This window comes from Phyllostomus discolor, chromosome 3 (assembly GCF_004126475.2).
Source record: "Phyllostomus discolor isolate MPI-MPIP mPhyDis1 chromosome 3, mPhyDis1.pri.v3, whole genome shotgun sequence".
In the NCBI taxonomy this organism is placed as follows: Eukaryota; Metazoa; Chordata; class Mammalia; order Chiroptera; family Phyllostomidae; genus Phyllostomus; species Phyllostomus discolor.
In genome coordinates this window covers 80,292,315-80,313,043 of record NC_040905.2, presented here as the reverse complement: position 1 = coordinate 80,313,043, position 20,729 = coordinate 80,292,315, and the positions used below count along the sequence as shown (strand labels likewise).

The following is a 20,729-nucleotide window of genomic DNA, read 5'->3' as shown; positions in this document are numbered from 1 at the left end:
TAACTGACAGTGAGACCTTGAGTCGGTACCCTTAAGCTCTCTGGGTTTCAGCTTCACAGTCTGTAAAGTAAAGAGTGTGATGTTTATCACTCAGGATTAATATGAGGATTAGATGAGATAACTTGAGCAATGAGTGGTTCGTAAATTTGTTTCCACTCTGTGATGCTCTCTTTGACCACTCTGCCCTTCAGTGATACCCTTTTGGTTTGAATTCCTATTACATTTATGAGAGACTTCAATCTGTGGTACACACCTTGATGCTTGAACAAATGTAGTTTTGAATTCTCTTCTTGCTATGTTGTGTTTATAAAAAGCCAAAATCCCATGTTTTTCAGGTTGCTTTCTGCAGAGGCTAAATTTAGTTGGGCATCTACTGAGAGTCTAAGTAAACCTTAGAGTCATATTTTAGAGCTAGAAGGGAAGGTAGGGATATGTCACGTTGTATTTTTCAGGATGGTCGCCATAGTAACTTTCATCCTTCACGTGCTTCTACAGTATGACCTTGCCACTTCCACCTCAAGAGACAAAGTCTAATTCTTCTCCCTTGAATCTGAGTGAACTTGTAACTACCGGCACTTCAACCAGCAGAACACAGTGGAAGGGACATTCTGTGACTTTTGAAATTAGGTCCTAAAGTGCCATGCAAGTTCTTTCTTACTGAACAGGATTTTCACATTTTGAGGCTGTGGTCCCTTGTAAGAAGTTCAACCTACCTGAGGCCACCATGCTGTGAGGAAGTCCAGGCCACAAGCTATGTGAATGAAGAAGCTGTCTAGAAAGTCTATCTTCCACCCCCTGCTGTTCCAGCTCCAGCCATTTGGGACTTCATGGAAGTCCCAGATATCATGAGCATAGTAAAATAGTTGTTTTATGCTGCTGGATTTGGTGCAGTTTGTTATGCAGTAAGGATTATAGGTTTGGCCACCACATTTTGGAGTTTAAATAGGCCCAGAGAGGTTGAGTAAATCATTTTATTCAAATAACGACTGAGTGGTAGAATCATTTTTAAGAAGTAGGTTTCTGGCTTGAAGCTCCATGCACTATTCCTCACATCATGTACTTTCTTAGCTCTTCTTGTCAGTCAGTCCTGCGTGTTTGTGTAGTTAAAACTTCAGCCCTCTATGTTCAAGTGGTATGTATTCTAAGAAGTACTCTGCTCCTGTAGTAAGCCATGAGGAAATGAATTACATTATAAGCCAAACAGATGGGATTCCATTTCAGACTTTAGGTATTAAAAGCTATTGGGAGCTCCCACAGAAGGGACAAAGATGAAGAACTGGAAATGGAGAGCAGGTTGAGACAGTCTGCTGAGGTTGGAGTCTTGCTGAGGAGGAATGGGAAGCAGCACTGCAGGATAAAAACCATGAGACACTGGTGAAAAGCAGGGTTGAAATTGCTTCAGCTCTATTGAAGCAAATGACTGTGTGCTAAGAAGAAAGCTGATGAGAAGCTTTAGCCAAACTTTTACTGTTGACAGCTGAAGGGGAAGTGAGAAGGAGGTGGCATATGGAGCAAGAAGGAGCCGAGGGAGTCAGCATGAGAGAAAAAGAGAATGCAGCAGGAGGAAGAGGAGAAGCTCAGGGAGCCTATGGAAGGAGCAGGGTGAGCTTCCCTGAGGAGAGGGATCAGAAGCCCAAGCACAGGAGAGGGGAACAGTTGGCCCTAAGTCTCCAAAAATAAATAGGAAAGATTTGAGACAGTGGGAGACAATGAAAGGAAATAAAACAAAAGCACAAACAAAAACTTCAAAGAGAACACTTGGGATAGAAGTTAAAGCATTAAAGAGTGTCTAGAAGAGATGAGAAAAATGAGGGTTGAAACATTGTGGGTGAAAATACTGAGTTAATTGAGTTTTTGACAAAATACTTTGAATGAGAGAGTAAGTGACATCACTTATTTTGAGTTACCTACTTACAAAGAATGCTATATTGTATTTCTAAGATGTTCCTAAAAGTGAAATTTGATGACATTTTATTATAAGAGAAATTATATATATATATATAAATTTAGAAAGTGGACAGGCTGGGAATTGAATTTTTTTGATTACTAAGGAAAGAAATAGAATTAAGGACTAAAGGCCTGTACTGGTAATGAAACAATAAAAATTCAATGAGCGTGTTTATTGTTTAGTCAATGCCTGCATTTGAGATCAAAGAAGACCAGAAACATAAGGAAGTAGTTTGTTTAGCTCATACTCTGGAGTTCTTGTCCACATATAGAGACCTTCTGGCCCTTGTATTTTGACATGTTAGTATTTAAGTATGAATTCTTAATGAAGATGAAGAGGATGATGATAGTGATGATGATGGTGATGGTGGTGATGGTGGTGGTCATGGTAAGGATAATAAAGCTTCTTATGTGACAGGAACTAAGTGCTTTACACATGTTAACTAATTTCATCCTCCAGCAGTCATTTGGAGTTAGTTAAGGTCTTTGGTTATGTCCATTTTGTAGATGAGGATATTGAAGCACAATTCTCTTTCTCTTCCTATCCACATCTACTTCTATGTAAGTAATTGGGAAGGATGAGAAAGAAAATCCATGTCATGAAAAGTAATAAAAAGCAGTTGTCTGCAAGATCCTGGCCATCCTCAGAACCTTGTTAGTCCTCCACTCAAGAAGCTCTGCTCAAGAGCTAATCATATGTCCCCATGTCTCACCCTACTAATGTATTTGCTTATTAGTGGAATGATTAATATTGTTCATGGAGTAGTTGTTATTTCCAATTATGGGAGAAGAGAACATTATAAGGCCACCTAGGATGGGGTTTTATTCTTTAGTGGCTGTTGGCTATAAAGGAAAAAATAGGAACTCGAGTTGGACAGGGCTCTGAATTTGGATCTTGGCTCCATTTCTTATTATCTGTTTGACTTTGGGCAATGTATTTATCATTGTTTTATTTGCTTGTAAAATGGAACTAACACCATTCACTTTGCAAGGTCATTGTGATGATTAAGTAAAATGGGAGATAAAAAGTGCCTGGGAAAGAGCTTGAGAATTAGTAGAAGTTCACATTATTACTTCTGTTTTTTTTCCAATATAATTGTTAATCAGTGACTGTTAATATCTAATATTAACCCAATCAAATGTTAACAAGGCCTTTGTAGGTGAGGCTGAAAACTTCATGTTTTTTATATGCACATGGATTTATGTTTCTACTGTAACATGATCTCTGAATGAAAAGCTGGAAAATAATTATGGCATTTGGAAAATGAGAAAAAAATCCTGTAAGAGAAAACTGTAAGTTTTTTAATTTCAAGACCCTTCTGTGGCACCCCAAATGTTTCCATGTCATCATCCCTGGAATCTGTGAATGGTGAAACTTACACGGTGAAAGGAATTTTAAAGACTGGATTACGTTAGGTCCTTGAGATGTGTGATTATTCTGGGTTAGCTAAGTGAGTTCAAGTTAATCACATGGGTCCTTTAAACTGGGGAATCTTTCAGCTTGTGGTCAGAGAAAGAAATGTGATAATGGAAGAATGGCCAGAGAGATGCAGCATTACTGGCTTTGAACACGAAGGAAAGAGCTATGAGCTAAGGAATGTGCATGTCCTCTAGAACATGCAAAAGGCAAAGAAAGGTATTTTCCCCTAGATCCTCAGAGAGAAACACAACCCTGTTTCTCTCTGAGTAACCTGTTAACCCTGTGTAAACACAAGGTCAACACACCTTGATTTTAGCTTAGTGAGGCACATGTTGGACTTCTGATCTATACAATTGTAGGTTATAAAGTTGTGTAGATATTAGCAATATACTATAGCTGCCTATGTTTTCAAGATACCTTTTGGGAATAGTCTAAACTTTCCTTCCTAACAGAGTCCCCTTGAAGTTAAGCTATGGTAGGCCCTTTTTGGAATGTCTTAACAATGACCTGTTTTTTCTGTGGCCTTCCCCCTTTTGACTCACAGAGGATCCCCTTAAAGTCATATTTGTACTATAGGATTGCCCACTTGGTCACAGCTGATTTGAACAAAAAAGGCTACTTGGCCAAATCTGGGCAATCAGAAGCTCATTCCCAGGAGTTTGAATTGGATTGAGAGAGGGATTAGTTTTAGCCTCTGCATGCGGCTTGAACTGAGGTGGCATAAATTTGGAGACTGGGTAATGGTTATGGGCATGGAGAAGGTAAAAATCAGGCCTGTAAGGAGGGGAGCCTGAGGCTGATGGGAAGAGCAGAGATAAGGGTCTCAGAGAAAGACCAGCAAGATGATGGCCTTGCTCTTGCTGGCTCTCAGTCAGCATTTTTACCCTTACTGGGGCCTAACCACATCTCTGCCCCAGATTCTACAAGATAACATTGTCCTTTTATTTTAAAAAATGTTCCTTCCCCCTCTAATCTTGTTAAGAGGTTTTCTGTTACTTGCAAACAAAAGAACCTTGACTAAAGCATCTACTATGATGGAGATGAATGAAGAGGATAGGAAAGAGATTCTATTAATGTCATCTTGTTTCCTCATTCATGCTTCATTTCAAGGAAGCCTGTAGAAAGATTCAGAGTAATGTGATTATTCTGTAGTCCAGGGACCATATTGTACCTCTACAACCACAGCTGGAGCTCATGGAAGACTGTGCCTTGTTGGGGTTGAGGCCCCTGGCTATAGAATGCTTCTTTAGGCTCTGGGTAAGGCATCTGATTCTTGCATACAAAATTAAATAACCCCATGGGGTTATTTTTAAATCAGGATTTTGCCATTTCAGCTGACCTTTCTGTAGCAAGCTTAAACATACAAACATAGTAAGTACTCTGAAGACCCAACCTTAGTGATTTTCTATAGTTATTGAATTTTGAGAATATGCCTGGTAGAGATTATAGTTTCTTGGGGGAGAACTTGCGTCCAGAAGTGGTAGTGTTCCTCATTATCATTAACTCATAGGATTTAAAAAACGACCATAAAAGTCATGCTATTCAGGTCTTTAATTATTCGGACAAGGAAATATGCTCAGAAGGGTTAAATGACTCATTTTATAGTCTTGATTGCATCCATATATGTTATCTATATGAAGAATTAATCTATATATGTTATCTAATTGCATAAATAATTATGCAAACTCATAATTATTTAGAGAATAAATTATCAGAGAACACAGACATCTTTGAACTAAAATAATTCTATGAACAAGTAATTTTTATAATGCATAGAAAATATTACCTTTCTTTCTGTGAATTGAAATTATTTCTATAAATCCAAATGTGCCCAAAGAAATTCAGTTTCTTTGGTGGAGTGGATCATAAGAAGTCACATTACTCTAAATACAAAGTATTCGTGTGTGCATTCATCTTCTCCCTCCTTCCTTCCTTCCTTCCTTCCCTTTCTTCCTTCTTATTTCCTTCTTTCCCTCCCTTTTTTCCTTCCTTCCTTCCTTCCTTCATTCCATATTTACTGAGTACCCACCATATTACCTCACAACTTCTAAAACCCAGAGATACAATAAAATAGCATGCCCTCACAGAGTCCTCCTCTCATGGAGAACCTTCCTCATGGTGTTTATATTTAAGTTGGGAAAAATATAAAATAAATGTAAATAAACATAAATAGAGAATAGCAGTCTGGGGTAACCAGGGATATAATTTTCCAGTGTAGAGAGAGAACATTTAATTAATATATTTATTCTATCCATCTATCATCTATCTATCCTGTCTTCTTTGGTTACATAAAACAATATAGTGACTCCTATTTACTCTGAGAAAGTAGAAATTAAGTCGCTTTCCCTGATCATAGAGTATAAACCCAGTTTTTTTTTCTATTGCTTCTACTGCCACCTCAGATGGGGACTAGATTGGGAAGCTATTCTCAAAGAATTTATTTTCAAGTTGGAGAGAAAAAATAAATATTTTATGGGATAACATTTCAAAGTACTATTTAGTTTTTTTTTCCCATCTTCACAATCCTCATACAATCCCTTACTTGTATCCTTAGGACTTCTCCTATGGCCCCACTCTGTCCCCCAGAGCCCCCAAACATAGACATAAGACAAATCGAAAACAAATCCTGGAGAAAATCAACCATTCTGGTGGGAAGCTCCTGGTCAGTGGAAGGGAAAAATTCAGATGCACACTTTTAGTGTTTATTTACCCTAATCTGAGAGTCTATATTATAAAACCTAAACTGTTACTAAAACTAATACCCTCTCACCAATTCCAGCTAGCTGTGAGAAAACTGAGTCACTGCTAACTTCTTTCATTGCTGGACACTGAATATCTCTAATCACCCTCTCATCCAGTGAGGAGTCATGCTTGTTTGTGTGAGAAGGTCTGTCCAGATCTGACCTATTCTGTCTTGTAGCCCAGGAGCATCCAAACTCCACAGACAGGAGGGTGGAAGACTCAGGACCCTGAGACAAAATGGTGACATGATGGGGAACCTTTAATTCTGACCACTGGAGCTAGATATCCTCCTCTGAAAACATTAGTTGTAGTATATAGTATTGCATTGGTTATCTATTGCCACAATCATGTGTTGTAACAAACCACACCACACACCAGTGGCTTAAAACAAGAAGCATTTGTTTAGTCTGTGGGTTGGTGATACAGGCTAGACTTGGCTGATGTGTTCTGAGTTGTCATAGCTAGGCTCATTGCTATGTCTGGTGTTGGGCTTTTAGCTGACCTAGATTGCTCCCGCTGGGGTGATTGGGCCCACTAAGTTCTTCATGTGTCTTTCATTCAGTACACCAGCCCACATAGTTCTCATGGTAATTGTAGAAGAGTGAGAGCGATCAAGGCCAACAGGGCAAATGTTTTTTAAGCAAGCATCTCATTGGCAAAAAAACGTCTCATGACTGAGCCCAGAGTCAGTGTGGAAAGCAACTGCAATTTTATGTGGAACAGAATTTGGAGTCAATGGGAAGTGAAGAATTGAGATCATTAATGCAATCAATAATATCACGGTTTATACAGAGTTGAAATGTTAATTGTTGCTTATATGCTAAATAGTCTGGGCAGAGTTTGAAGGGCAGATTGGAGTAGGGAGAAATTGCAGGCAAAGAGCACAGATGGGAACCTATCTAGGAGAACAATAGCATGCCAGAATTGGGGGGACTGGGAAAATGGGAGTGAAGTGGTGAGAGATATTGCCTAGCTTGGCTATTGTATGGATGAGCAGATGGAGGTGGCAGGGTTGTCTCTGGAGTCAGTGACCATCACAGGCAGGCAACTTGCTCATGCATAGTAGGTGAAGGCCTAGAGATAACCTGTGAAAGAAGAAGAGCTTGGTGACATGAATAGTAGGAAAGCAGCATGGTGGAAGTGTTGTCTGATTAGAGCTACAGGCTGGTGCGAGGAGAATGACTCTCAATACCTGTGGAGTGGCCAGGAGACTGGGGAGCTTAAAGCTGATGGACTATAATTTGTATTCACTGTATGGGAGAATTGGGAGTCTCCCCGGGGTCTGAGCAGGGTGTGCATGTTTTACTGGGTCACCCTTCAGTGTGCTCAAGACTGCAGCCTTATCTAATCATCATGCCTGAGGAGTCCCACACATAGCTGGGGGCATCTTGGTGCATCCAGACCATGAGTTCCCACTTCCTTATAGTAACTGCAGGTCCAGTCATTTATGTTTGTTTCATTTTTGTCCCCAGTTACCTGTCCCAGCTCACATTTGGGTGCTCTCAGAATGTCTCTTTTTCTTTTAGCCTATGTAGCTCAATAAACAATTGTAAAACCTGGCAATCAGGATGAAGTCAAGCATTCTAAGTCTTAATGTATTTTTCTGTTTTTCCAATAAAAAGGTCTTTTCAAAACACCCAAAGTGGAAAGTATTTTGAATTACTTTCTTCAACTGACTGTTCTTGAATTCTTGGATCACCGCTGATAACATTCAGAATGTTTTCTGGGACACAGCACTAGGCTTAAAATAGTTGGAAGACTTCAGGGGCAACCAGCTGATATAAGAAGTGATTTGTTACTCCCGTTAAGGAAGAATTGGATGTCACGTTGTACAAGGTTAATGAGCAACAATTGTTTCATAGCTTGCATGTGGCCCACACTGCATACCCTAGTTTCTTTCTGCTCCAGAGAGAGCCACAGTGTTGTAGTTAAAATAGAAGGCATTAAATACAGACATTATTTTTTCCAGGTATTAGATCCACCCAATCCATCTTTGTCTCCTTTGTCCTTGTGAAGCAACTCCTGCCATTTGAAGAAAGCTGAGTCTCTGTGAAAGACCAAGTTTTTTCCACATTGTCAAGGAGACCAGAAAGTAGAACCTGGAGAATAAAACAAACCCTTTGTGGGAGACTGTGTTGCTTGATGTGGAAAATCTGAAGTCTCGTAGATTTTCTGCTTCTTCCTGGAGCTGATGGTGTGCTGGGGGTTTTGGGAGGAGGTGACACAAGATGGAAGCATTTCTCTTCTGTCCAATCTAGTATTATGCAGCTATTGTGTAACCAGCAGTCAGTAACTGTGGTTCTGTGCCAGTATTTCATTGTATGGTCTGTCAGCCTGAGGTATCAGAATCACTTGTATAAAAATCTCAGTCTATTTTTTTTAGGGTACATCCCAGGTAATTTCCTATACCCTGACGGATAAGAATAAGAATCCATTATCCTAGGCATCAAGGGTATATGTATTTTTTGTTATCTGTATGCTTCAAAAGAACATGTAACAGCAGCAGCAAATAATGGAGAACATGATCTTCATGTATGCCTATGTAAAACTATCTGAGGTGATCTCTTATTTTCTGAGGGTATTATCTCAGGGCCACTTCTCATTTCATCTTTGGTGGTATTAGGGTGTGGTGGAGATGACTGGCTATTCACTGACAACTGATGCTCTCCCCTCCGTGTAACACAAAGTGTTCCTGTTAAGTGGCTGCCCCGCCATGGACTAGTTGGCCCACTCAAATCCAGGAATAGCCTGTCGCTAGTCCTCCCAGTGGAATGGAGCTGGAATGCTGTGTGTCCATCTCTTTCCCTTTTGCCTGAGTGCAGAAGATTCTGAGGCCCAAGTAATGGATAAATGGAGCTGCATGCCTGAGCTACCCTGGCCCAAGAGTATCTGTTTTGAACTTGTAGATGACTGGGACATAAGCTTTTATAGTGTTGAGCCATGGAGATTTGAAGTGTCAACAGTTTTGTTACCCCAGGTAATTCATGGAGCTTGAACTACTACTTAGGATATTCTCAATGAACACTACATTCTTTCCCAGCTTATATTTACAATACATATGGTTTACTCAAACAAACCTAGTCCTTTTCTGAAAAGCCAGAAATCATCTCTTAGTGGAAAGAGCACTAGTCTCTGAATTAGTGAAGTGGGTCCAAGTCTTAGTTCTTTTACTTAGTGGCTGTGCAATTTTGGACAAATCCCTCTATTATTCTGAGCTTCAGCCTTTTATTTTCTTTGTTAGTATAATAATACTGCATTATTTGTCTGTCAAGGTGCATGGGAATGTCAAATTAGAGGAACGCTCATGAAAACACTTCGGAAATCATAAAGTGCTATTATACAAATGGGAGGCATGACTTGTTTTTCATTTTTGTTTTTTCACAGAGCCAGAGATAAGCTATTTTCTAGCTTCAATACTTTCAATAGCTTCCCAAATTTCAGGTTTCTATTATTTTGTCTTAGACAATAGGAATAATAAGACTACTTGGATTATCGTGAAGATAAATACGAGATGATGTATGTGATGGTCTTTAGCACAAGACCCAACATGTCGTGGGGACTCAGAGAGTCCCTCTCCTGCAGCGCTGTATGTTTGACAGAGGTGATTCAGGGAGCATCTCGTAGGGTGATGATAAATATGAAGCGAATTCTCCTGCTGCTTATAGTTTACTCACCTCTGTCAACAGGTGGGATAATTTTCACTGTATCATCCATCCCATTCTTACCTGCATTTGACAATGGCCCCACGGCAGTAGGAGAAATGGCCGTGGCAGAGCTGGGTGCCTGTTTGTGGTGTTGCCTATTTCATTTCTTCTCCCACAAAGGTGGAAACTATAGTCATAGTGAGCCTGGCAGTACACTTACCGAAGCCTCTGGCCGGCCACACCCCTGTCGTTCAGAGACCTGGTCCTCCCGAGTGCTTTCTCATGTGTAACCATTCATTTTGCAGCTCACCCTCCTCTCTGTCCCTTTTTCATCTTTGCTTGGTTTCTTCTTTATTCTGGAGTCCTCTCTTTGGACTCTCCTCAGGCTAATTTACTTGATAGACATTTAAGGCCCAGAAACCTGGTTCTAAAGTAAATTTTTACAGGTAGCAATTTCTACAGTGTATTTGTATACAATGCTACCATTTTCAAAGTACTTATACCTGAGGTATTTCATTTGCTTTTTATTGGTTTTCTCAAACTCACAGCAGCTATTCACTCTTTCCTTAGGTTCATTTGTGAGTGTAATACCACGTAAGGCCGCTGGGACGACAGGGTGGGGGGATGTAGGGGTCAGAGAACTAATATTTATTAGTTATGCATTTCTTTTGCCCAGTTAGTTTTAATGGAAGTTAGCTGATTTAAAACTCTCAGTAATTTTTCAGAGGTATCCCCAGTGTCTAGCCCAATCCTTACAGGCATTTTTAAGTTTTAACAACTGTAAAATTCCATAGAGAGGTTCAAAAAATTGTCCACAGTAAAAAAGCTACTTGGTGATGGAGGTGGGATTTCAATTCTGGGCTCTTTGATTCCAACACCTATGCTGTTCGCATGGTGTTATGGCCTCTAGCAGATGGATCAGGAAGATATGTAACTGCTGTCCAAACAGTCCCATGTCCAGTTATTTGGGAAGCAAAAGCACAGATATTTGAGCAGTAAGACAAGGGAGTGTTCCTCTCTTCCTCCCTCCTCCCACGACAGTTATTATCTCTAACGGGGCATGCTGTGTTCCAGGCTCTGGGGTGTAACATCCCCCATGTTGCAGCTACCAGTCTAAGGGGCAAGACAGATCAATTGATGAAGAGCTATTTGGATAATCTAACGTGAGTTCATGATAACTGCTAAGAAAACCAATAAAGCAGGCAAGGGGATAACAGTGATGGAGTTTCTCTGTTAGGTGTGGTTGGGAAAGGCCTCTCTGACACTTGAGCAGACTGAAGGGGGACGAAGCCCGCTCAGGGGTGGAATGGGGAAGGCACACACACAGCCCAGAGTGTGAGCTGCTCAGTGTTTTTTAAATTCCGAGTGTGTCTGGTTTGGGTGGGAGTAAACCTGGAGGGCGATGCAGGTGATGCTGGGAAGTTCCGGAGAGGCTGCCAGGCCTTGGGGAAGACTTGAGATTTGTTCTGAGTATGGCTGGAAACCATTAGAGAAGTTTGAGCAGTGAAATGATAGGATCTAACTTAACATTTAAAAAGCATCACTGTGGATATTATGTGTAGATCAGACTTTAGGGGCCAGGATGCCAGTTCAAAGTCTGTTGCATTTGGCCACACATGAAAAAACCAACATGAATGGTATCGAAACAGAATTTCAACACTTCATTCCTTTCACTTTCTGATCTTTGGATTTTTAAGTTTCAATTCTTTGTAATTCTCTTTAAATTTATTAAATTCCTAATGTATTGGAGATACTGTGAAAATTGCTACTTGTATCTTTATCCCTTTCTTTAAATCTTTCCCTACAATCTAGATTTTTTTAAAACCTACACCAAATTACACATTGTTCCCTTTATCTCAACAGAGGTAGAAAGAAATCAATTGCTTTGGTTTTCTGATAGCGCAAACCTAGCTGTGGATTTGAAACGAAATGAACTGGCATTGGAGCGATAGCAGGCCGGCCTGCCGACAGCACCCTTTCTCAGTGACAGCAAGCTAATGCTGGATACGGTCAGGATGAAGGCCTGAGTTTGTAATCAACTTCAAACTTGGACTCTCTTCCATTTGGATAGCTGTTGCTGTCCTGCTGAAGTGGGTGATTGGATTGAGACCATTATATATCAAATGCCACTAAGAGCTATTGATATAGGTGGAATAATTGAGCAAGCGGGCTTGGAAAATGTAACTACTTTACACATCATTTTAAATTGTTTTTCAGGCTCTACTGGCCTCCCTTCAGCCATTAAAAGATTCTATGTTAAAAAAAAAAGAGAGAGAAAAAAATGCTTCTTGAACACTTAACCATAAAAGTAAATGAGATTGCTTTAGACTGCTCTGTTAACACTCGAACCATCCACACATGGAAATTATTACCTGTCCCGTGTTTGTTTAAGTGCTGGTAGATACTGCCGTGGCAGCTCTGCTGTCTGTTAGTATAATGCTTACTTCTGTGCAAATGAGTGAACAGCCCAGTACCCTTCAACATCATTTTTGGGAACATTCCTCCACTACAGAATGAGTTTTTTTTTTTCTAAATAAGTTAAGGCTATTTTATGTCTTCCCTCTAATTTATAATATACTTGGGTTTTGAAGCTGGATTGTGTTCATGAGTAGTTCCTCTCACATTGCTACAAGAAGCTGAATTGTGGAAATATATAGCATCTGAAGGTCGGACCTTAGGTCCATCTGGGCAGAGTTTTAAGCAGGCCAACTGCTTTTGCTAGCTATCTCTCTAGATGAATGGCACTTTTTACCAAAATCTATCTGTCCAAGTTCTTCTTGTTTAAAGGTCAGGATTAAGTCTCACCCCCTTTAAGAAGCTGTACTTGAGTCATTTAGCACATATAATCACTCTCCCTTCCTAGAGAAAAGGGACAGGAATGAAATCTTTTAGCAACTACAGTGTTGAATCATCACATACTCATCTAATCCTTACACAAATACTCTACAAGATCGATACTACTGTCCTGGTTGAGCCTAGGGACATGAACTGACACATCCGCGGTCACACAAGGAGGTGGAAGAGTCTGGATGTGAATCTGGGTCTACTTGATAGTAAAATGCTTTCCCCACACCGGGTGACTTCTCAGAACTTTCAAGGCGCTTAGAGCAAGATACACATTCCTTAGTGCTCTTTGCATACTGCTGCTGCTTTCTCTGCAATGGTTTCAAGTGTGACTTTTCTATTTCAACAATGTTTTAATGTCCTTGGAGGCAGTTTTGGGAAATACAAAGATGTGGCCTCTGCCTCATGGCAGCTTGACACAGAGTTGCAGACATGAAAAGAAAGATGTTTCCTAACTCATTATGGGGAGTCTGATGATCACGGAGGCAATATAAAAGAGGGGGTGGGCTTTTCTAGCTGTGGAGGGTGGGGTAAGCATGGGTGGGAGCAGAAAAGGTCCTGGAGAGAGATGATACTTCAGTTGTAAATGATGAGCAGATATTTGTCAGAAACCAGAAAGACTTGGATCAGGGGAGGGGAGACTGGGAAGAGGCCCAAAGGGGGAAGCATTCCAGGTAGGAAATGCATCCAGGTGTGGTGCATAATGGTAAACAGCTCAGTATGCTTGGGTCCTGCACTGAAAGGGTATGGCAAGCGCTTAGCCAGAGGAGAGGCTAAAGAGAGAGGCAGACAGAGTCCAGGATATGGGTTTCCTGAAAAATTATAGGGTTTGAATTTTATTCATTGTTTCCTAGACCATTGAAAGATGTTAAACAGGGGTGCAGTGTAATTCTATACAAAGCATTTTGTTTAAGGCTCTATGTAGTAGGGAAATTATTTGGAAGGTATTTGGATAGTAGATGGGAGGCCAGTTAGAAGACTGCTGAGATTCTCCAGGTAAGAGATGACGAGGGCCTGGTTCAGGTGAGGAGCTGTGGGAATGGAAGGTAGTCTGTGAGTCATGCCCAGTCTGGTTCTGTCCTGTGTACCAGCTTGAATGCTTCTCATGGGCAGGACTCATCTCATACTCTGTTGGCCTCATAGCACAAGTCCTAGCTCATGAATCTCATGTTTGTTATGCCTACAATGCTAAGAGCTGCATTCGCTATAAAAATAATGAAACAAGTCTGAATAGAGATGTCTGCAAAGCATGTGAGTACTTTTGCATTTCAACTGCTTCAAGACAGGGAGTGAACATTAGCCCTCTTTTTTCAATGTCCCCATGTGGACAGAGTTACTATCATCATTAGTTGGTATTGGAAGCAGTGATTCACAGACATAAATAATTTCAGAATTTTTAAGAAAAGCCAGGAGGAAAAATTAGAATTATTACTAAAATAATTTTTCTAGCAGGACTCTGGCTATTTATCTTTTCGTATAAGTGAAACTGAAATATGTTAGCAAGTGTTAAAGCAATTTAAATGTTTCAAGTTCTTAACTTTGGTCCTTGAAGTATGCCCGCAATATTTGTGTTAGGGAGTTCCACCTCTGTAAATCTGTGTCGACAGGAATAAATTTATGCTAATAATAACACAGGGAAGAAAAACAAACCCTAGCTCCTAGGACACTGGTTTAGCTATAGAACTAATGATATCAAGAAAACACAGATCAAACGCCTCTTGATCAGACTAAGATACATGCAGATGAAATTGTAACACTTAGTATTTTTCTCACTTTTGTTTTTCACTTACTAACCTTATTCATCATACTTCCCTACCATTGCTTTATCTAGAGGTCTACTTTTAAGGTGAACTAACAAATTAAACAAATACATAGTATCTGTCATGGGGCCATGACAGAGTTTTTCATTCTTCTGTGTGCCTGGTGACACTTTAAACCTTGCAAGGGTGTTTATCTTCCCATTTCCAGTCTCCAGGTTTCTTCTCAGGCTCTGTGACAGTTCAGTAAGTGAATGTGTTCTGGTTTTGGGTTCTCCACTGCATTTCTTGAATCTCCTTGAAAGAAAGGATTGTATCTTACTCATCTTCGATCACCTTCAGTTTCTAATAAAATGTCTTGCCACCTAATAGGGGTCATTTAATCTGCACTAAAGAATAAGGGCAAACGTCTGCCCTTCTGTGAAAGGGGAGAATTGTGCTGGGAGTGAGATTGGGTGAAAGGAGATACCAGTAAAATAAATTGATATAAATCATTGAGAAAGTGGGAACTGCCACAGCCTGACTCATGATATGTTAAATTGTGTGTTTGCTGAGTTTGCCAAAACTGTTGCCTTATACAAAACCATTTTGGTCTGGAGCTTAAGGATTTTTGACTTCTTCAGCTCTGGTGGGGTTGAACTAGCCAGGACACATGATGGCCTGGAATACTCCTTCTGTTTAGGCTGAATGGACAATACTCTCCCTTCTCTCCTATTGTTTCACATACTGTCTGCCTAGTTCCCTACTGCTGCCATACCAGTTTACCTCAAATTTACTGACTTAAAACTGCACCCATAGTCTGTAGATCGAAGTCTTTGTGGGTTCAACTGGTTTCTCTGTCAGGGTCACACAAGGCCAAGGTTTTAGCCCAGCAGGGTCCTTCTCTGGAGGCTCTGAGGAAGAATCCATTTCCAAGCTTATTATGATTGTTGGCAGAGTCAGTTTTTTACATCTGTAGGACTAAGATTCTCATTTCCTTCCTGGCTGTCAGCCAGGGTCTGCTCTCTGCCTTGAGGGCCCCCTGCATTCTTCCCCATGTGGCACCCTCCATCTGTGAGCCAAGAATGGTACTCTGACTCCTTTCCCTGCTTTGCATCTCTCACACCTCCCCTTTGCCTTCCTCTTCTTCCCCCAGCCAGAAAACCCTCTTTGTTTTAAAGGGCTCATGTGATTATATTGGGCTACCCAGATGGTCTGGGATAATCTCCCCATGTTAAGGTCAACAGTACCTTAACAGTATCGACCTATAACTGTCTACCACACTTCCAAGCGAAGGCAAACTCTGCCAGATCGAGGCTAGTCAGTCTTCTCTAGAGGATCTCTATAGCCACCAGTCCATTAACAAGGCACTGTTACCTTGCATGTAGCTCCAATGAGTTCCCTTTAGGTCTGTATTAGACAGTTTATGCAATTGAGACCTTTTGTTTGATTAATAGGAAAAGAAGCCAGGTGGCCAACAATAGGAGGATTGAAACTAGGACACACTTCACGTGTGTGCAGGAACCTGCCCATGCACAGAAGGTACCCGTTCACCTCACGGTCACTCTGCTTTATTATGGGTGCTGGTAGCACCACATGACATGTAAATGCCTTTGGAACTACTACATCACGCTGCACCATTGAATGAGAATGTGAATGCAGATAATTGTCAAATTCCGGGCAGTATAATTACATAGTAGAAATCGCCACTCTTGGATAAAGCTTTCTCTTTTGTTTCCTTCAAATTAGGACAGGCCTGCAGGACTGATTCATGTATTATGTACTGTCACTGACTATTGGCCACCATCACTGACTTCCAGGTGACATGCAAGAGAAACTATTGAAGTCTTAGTAGCTAATTCAATTAAATGGGAAGTATGGATTAAACACTCAAAATCATATCATCAATCCTGAAGTTGCTGAATAAGAAAGGATTTGGAAGTATGGCTTATGAACAGTGTGGCATTATGATGATATGGAAACTGTAGGTCCCAAAAGTGCTGCTGCAGAATCTCTAGACTTTTGCTTTGGAAGATCACGTGTACTTAAACTGATCTTTATATACTGAAGAATAGAGGGGTTACTATCTAGTATTTGTTCCCCCAAAGATATTGTTAAGTTGATGTTACAACTGATGGAAATTGGAAACTGAGGAAATAAGAGGATGTGGAGCCGCACATTGGAAGTACCCTAAGGCCAGTGCATGTAGTAAGTATCTGCAGAACATGTTTTATACAGGGTGGCTGTTTTATACGTATCCCCCCATTGCCTATCTTTTTAGGCTTGTTGGTTTATATACTTGTTTCTAGGGTATGTACTTTTATTCAAGAAAAATATGCCATGGTTTAGGATGGGAAAGGAATATTATCATAGTAAATATAGCATTGACTAGATTTATTAAAATTTAAAAATAAATGGGAGGTGGTATAATATGGATGAATGCATACTGACCTGAGATGCAGTTTTCATACATAACTTTTGATGACATTGTCTGATGTTATGGCTGTTGGTGAGATAATGTATTCTGCAGACACTTCTGCATCTTTACCAATGTAGAGGACGATGGAATCTTCTCTACATTTCCTCCATCAGACCACTTATAGGAGCAGATCCGGTTGGTGCTTTTTTAATGCACTGAGTTCCTTTGTAGGGCACCTTTAAAGCACTATTTTGATTTAATTCTGAATTGACTGTATTCCTGAGTTTGGGAAATCAAATTTTAATATGAACTTGCAAATAGCCCCAGTGCTTTGCCCTTATTCATACGCCAGCAACCTTCACTGAAGTCGGAAGCAGAGTCAAGCTGTTGTCCTGAAGATGGTTTCAAGAGCTCAGGAGTCTTTCTGGACCCTTTTATCACTGCATTTCAATGAGGTCTTCATGTCTCTCTTCTCTTGCTTCCTCCAAAGGAAGCTGCAGCCAGTACTCCAGGACGTGGCGAGGCCAAGAGTGCCCAAGGACCCTTCCAGGACTGTGCTCCTCCAGTTTGTGAAATTTGCCATTCTTATCACTGCTTTTCCTTTTTTCACACCCTAATACATCATAATAAATGCTACTGTTTTGTAAAATTTTACTGTATGTAAAAACCCACCTTTACATTTTTAAAGGACTGAGCTCCCAGATCAATTGGCATGTTTTAAGTCTTCTATGTAAAAGTTTATCAAATTCTGATTAGAGTAACATTTTGGATTACACAATCTACTTGAAGTTCTTAATGGACATAACATTTTTTCCTATTAATGAGCACTAAAAGTGTTTTAACTGAATCAATAAAGGTGGCATTTTTTGTTGTTGTTGTTGAGGTGAAGTAACTTTTATTTCAAGTATGTTATGCTTAATATATTTTTCCCCTGAAAGGTCGGGGCTAGAAATGAAATAATTTTTAAAAGTTTATATTGATAATTACTACTTACAGAAATGAATGTAGGTCACAAAGTCAGTATATAGATTTAATGCATTTTCAGTAAAGTTAGGAATAAAAATCATGTCATGTATTTTTATCTTATTTGAGATAGCTGTGAATTCCCATTTTCCATTTGGAAGGAAAAATAGCTTTTCGCATGCTTAGGGGAACATAGCTGTCCTATTTTGGGGGTCGTAGAAGAAGAGAAAATAACATATGTTTTTAAGGAGGCTGAAGGAGACAAATGTTCTCAGTTATCTTTATATTCAATGAGATTTTATTATAAAAGAATATTAATCTTGGCTTGCATGCATTTTCAGACTAAGGTGTGAGTGACTGGTGGGGGAGCTTGGATGTGTATGAAAGTGTATGAAACCACAGCACAACCTGAATCCATGTTCTTGAAGTGACTGCAGCTCCTATTTGATTGTAAACAATTCAATATTTTAAAATGCAATGCCTTTCATCTATATTATAGAAAGAGATACAAGTACCACATACATATAATATATATATACATATATATATTCATATATATATGTATATATAATGTGATAAAAGCTAAACTTTTATTTTTAAGGTAAAATATTAAAGTTCAAAGACATTTATGGCTTATAGGGAAGGAAGTCATATTCCAGCAACCTTCACCGAACTATGTATTTATTGAATTAGGTCTTTTTCAGTGGCAAGCCTTCAGAATGCTGAACTGTGAGTTGGGGAAATTAGTGTTTGAACATGAAATAAACTAACATGTTCTTTTATGGTTTAAAAGGAAAAATAATACATACTTGGCTACAGGTACTTAGAAATACTACACAGATCCAGGCTTATGGTAAGATGACCATTTTCCCAGTTTTAATTATTTGAGGATATAAAAACAAAACAAATAAATACCATTACTGAGCTCCTGCTATGCACAAACCAGAACTGTATATAGGAAAGTGGCCAGGAAAGGCAGCGTTCATGGCAGTAGGTAGAAGAGCCCTCAAGCTTTAAGGTTTCAGGAAAGGTATAATGAGGTGGATAGAACATAATGTCCCATAACATCCTAATTGGCAAGTGGGTACAGGTGGTTTCTTAGCAAGTCAGAGACCTCAGGCTGGTCTAGAAGAGGTAAAAAGATTACTGTACACTGGCAGGCAGGTAGAACAAAGCAATGAAATGTCCAGGAAGTTGCATTTGGAGCATATCAAGGATGTCTGGTTGTTGGTTGGAAAATTGAGGCCTCGGAAGTTGGAGAAAGGAGCAAGAAAAGAGCAGGACTTCTAGTTTAGAGGCGGCGAGGAATAGGGCATTTCATCCACCTGGGATGCAGTTTGTGGGATGCAGATGTAGCAGGGCTCTGTTACAAGCCTGGTTATGCTTCTTGGTGGTCTGCTTACTTGAATGGGGTTGGGGTTGGGGGACAGGACTGACAGCAAGGGTAACTTAATGCGGAGCCCTCAGTGCTGAACTGAGTGGTTCATCACATTACCCTGTCTCAGAAAAGGACTGATTCTACAACTCAAAATAGGGCAGAAAATACAAGAGGTAGTTGTACAGACACAGGTAAGGAGTAAGGAAAGTCACTGGCGTGTCTCCAATTGTTTTGCATGTGCAAGAAAAATTTAATTTTCTGTTTCTGTCTTGACTGAATATGCCACCTATTTGGTGTCATAACACATAAACACACTCAAATTAAATGTCAATATGTACTTTGGTGTTTTAATCACTGTATGTACTAAATTTCAATTTGCGAAGGAATTTTGGAAACAGAAACCAACTTTAAGCTTGGCAGGAAATTAATATTTGGACAAGGAATATAATGCATCCAACAATGGCACATACTCAGAATAAGATGACTTTATTTTTCAAACAAACATAAGGATATGAAATCAAATCTAGTAGAATGAGAATACCAATTTAAAAGTAAGTTTGTTAGAGTGGAATTCAGACCTTCTACATAGGAATGTGGGAAGGAGTGCAGTCAGCAGTGACCTCTGGGAACAAGGACTCAGGGAAAGTTGGAGAAGCTCATCCAACAAGGACAGAAAATGCAGTTAGAAAGAGCCCTGGAAATCGAGACCCTCTGACAGGCCTCTCTAAAGCTGTACTGGTAGTAGGCATGTGCTTGCTTATGCTGGACCTGAGCTTCGTGTGGGAATCGGCATGAGAACACGGAGCTCCCCTTTCCCACCCATTCAGCTGCTACTTGGGGTTGGGGGTTGAGCACACTGTCTGCTCCCATAGGTCTGTGTTTGTTTCTTGCCTGGCAGTAGCTGCCTGGAGCCTTGCCTCTGGCAGCTGATGATTCCAAGTATCCAGACCTGTTATGGTGCTCTCCAGGAGATGTGTCAGGCTGTCACCCCCTCTTAGACAGTCCCCAGCTGACACACAAGGCCTTTCATGAGTGCTCTTCATTGTCAGACTTTTGAATTGCATCTTTTGATAGGAGTTGATCAGAAAAAGTTTAGAATCCAAATTGAGGCATTCAGTTGCTCTCCTCCTACTCACTTGGCCTCATTTGTTAAGCTTCTATTTTGCAGCTTGGGCAAAGTCTGCATAGTTTTGACAATTGAAAGACCTTAGATGCAACCATTGATTTCTGCAGAAGGACTGTGCCATGGGTCAAGAAATCTGAGCAGCGGGGCACTTTCTTCTCATACTCATCATTGCCAAGGAAATAAAATGACTGAAGGTTTAAGTAAACTGGGTGAAACTAATCTTTCTTACTCTGAGTCTAGCTCAAGCCCACTCCGTTAGTCAGCAGAATGGCAGGTCCTGTCTCTAGGTGCTTTTCTTGCCATAGGTAGAGCAGCATGACCATACCATTACCAGAAACCATGACAATCTTGACCTCAGAATCTGGGAGTTACAGTTTTACTCAAATCTCTTCTTGCTGTTTTTCTGCTACTGACTTGTGCCCCTCTTGTCATAACTAGGATTCACCCTTGTTAACAATTTTGGTAAAACATTTTCTCTCTCCTGCTTTTCTCGGTGCCTGTGTCTTTGTT

At 40.2% G+C, this 20,729-nt stretch overlaps 1 long non-coding RNA gene across 2 annotated transcripts in view; it reads left to right on the top strand.

Annotated features, from left to right (window-relative positions):
• The window catches only part of LOC118499520, a 37,275-nt gene extending 19,626 nt beyond the window's left edge, over positions 1-17,649 (top strand). For both annotated transcript variants that reach the window (XR_004902017.1, XR_004902016.1), the window contains one exon: positions 15,791-17,649. This is a non-coding gene — a long non-coding RNA (uncharacterized LOC118499520). The remainder of the gene's footprint in view (positions 1-15,790) is intronic.
• Positions 17,650-20,729: the final 3,080 nt, after the last annotated feature.